This window comes from Penaeus monodon, chromosome 21, assembly GCF_015228065.2.
Source record: "Penaeus monodon isolate SGIC_2016 chromosome 21, NSTDA_Pmon_1, whole genome shotgun sequence".
Classification (NCBI taxonomy): domain Eukaryota; kingdom Metazoa; phylum Arthropoda; class Malacostraca; order Decapoda; family Penaeidae; genus Penaeus; species Penaeus monodon.
Genome location: NC_051406.1, coordinates 19,262,308 through 19,262,871, shown reverse-complemented (window position 1 = coordinate 19,262,871; position 564 = coordinate 19,262,308). Strand labels below are relative to the sequence as shown.

At 56.6% G+C, this 564-nt stretch overlaps 1 protein-coding gene across 6 annotated transcripts in view; it reads left to right on the top strand.

Moving 5' to 3' along the window:
- Window positions 1-564, top strand: part of LOC119586305 (CKLF-like MARVEL transmembrane domain-containing protein 4) — a 23,595-nt gene that overhangs the window by 16,301 nt on the left and 6,730 nt on the right. The window lies entirely within an intron of this gene.

Sequence of the window (564 nt, the reverse complement as noted above, 5' to 3'; positions counted from 1 at the left end):
GGGGCACACAAACCCCAAACCCCAAAACACACAACACACCCACACAACCAACACCAAAACACACACACACACCCCCCAAAACACACAAAAACCCCCAAAAACACCAAACACACACAAAAACCCCCAAAAACACAAGAACACACCCACACAAACCCAAAAAGAAAAAACCCCAGACACAACCCAGACCAAAAAACACACACAACCCCCCACCCAAAACCCCCCCCCACACCCCAAACCCCCACACACACCCCACCACAACACACCCCACCACACAAAAACCACACCACACAACCAAACAACACACAGAAAAACACACAAAACCACACACCAACACCCCCCCAACCCACACACCAACCCCACCACACAAAACCCCCCACCCACCCAAAAAAAAAACACACACAACCACACACACCACACACACCCCACACCCCCCACCACCCCAACCCCCCCCCCCCCCCCAACCCCCGCCCCCCCCAACCCCAAAAACCCCCCCCACACCACACCCAAACCCCCCAACCACACCCCCCACACCCAAACCCCCCCACCCCACCCACCCACACCAAC